Raw genomic sequence first — 1036 nt, 5'->3', positions numbered from 1 at the left:
TGCTGACCAATAACCACCCATTTATACTAATCCCTACCACATCTCCACCATTCTCCTACCACCTACCAACACTAGGGGCAATTTACAATGGCCAATTTACCTACCAACCTGCAAGTCTTTGGCTGTGGGAGGAAACCGGAGCACCCGGCGGAAACCCACGCGGTCACAGGGAGAACTTGCAAACTCCGCACAGGCAGTACCCAGAACTGAACCCGGGTCTCTAGAGTTGTGAGGCTGCGGTGCTAACCACTGCGCCACTGTGCCGCCCCAAAATGACTGCAGTAGGACTCGAACCTACAATCTTCTGATAACCTCATGAAATACACCGAAGTCAGAAGCCTTATCCATTAGGCCACACGGCCTTGTTTCCTCTTTGGAAATCTCGTCGGTTGGTGGGACTCACAGACCATAGGGGACGGGACATGTATTTGTCCCAATGGGAGAGAATTTTCAAAGGTGGTACGATTCCACCCATTGTTTCGAGGAATTCACCTTTAGTAAACCAGACCTCATTCTCTGCAGACCTACCTGCTGCATGGTTGCTTCCTTCCAGCATTACCAGGGGTAGGTGTTGCACTTGGCTGATGGATCATTGGATTTCCTAACTGTATGACTGCCTACCTTTAATTGCTATGCCATAAAATGATCAGCACCTGGGCTTGCTCCACGAGGGTCTTACACTCTTCTTAAATCATTTGCAACTCCTCAGATACTGAAGCAGTCCGTGTCCATATGCTGCAAGACCTGGACAACATTCAAGCTTGAACTGATAAATAGCGAGTAACATTCGCGCCACAGAAATGCCAGGCAATGACCATCTCCAACAAGAGAGAATCTAACCATCTCCCGTAGGTGTTGAATGGCATTACCATCACTGAATCCCCCACCATCAACATCCTGGGGTTACCATTGACCAGAAAATGAACTGGAGCAACCATATAAATACTGCGGCTGCCAGAACTGGTCAGAGGCTGGGAATTCTGTGGTGCGTAAACCACCCCTGACTTCCCAAAGCCTGTCCACCATCTACAAGGCA

General features: G+C 49.1%; 1 non-coding gene across 1 annotated transcript; it reads right to left on the bottom strand.

Annotated features, from left to right (window-relative positions):
• Positions 1-273: 273 nt before the first annotated feature.
• trnar-ucg (transfer RNA arginine (anticodon UCG)) lies at positions 274-362 on the bottom strand. The gene is given in 2 exon segments: positions 274-309; positions 326-362. It is a non-coding gene; the product is annotated as a tRNA-Arg (tRNA).
• Between the last annotated feature and the right edge of the window lie 674 nt (positions 363-1036).

This window comes from Heterodontus francisci, chromosome 18 (genome assembly GCF_036365525.1).
Source record: "Heterodontus francisci isolate sHetFra1 chromosome 18, sHetFra1.hap1, whole genome shotgun sequence".
Taxonomy (NCBI): Eukaryota; Metazoa; Chordata; class Chondrichthyes; order Heterodontiformes; family Heterodontidae; genus Heterodontus; species Heterodontus francisci.
Note: the sequence above shows the minus strand (reverse complement) of the source record. Positions and strands in the feature narration are given on the sequence as shown.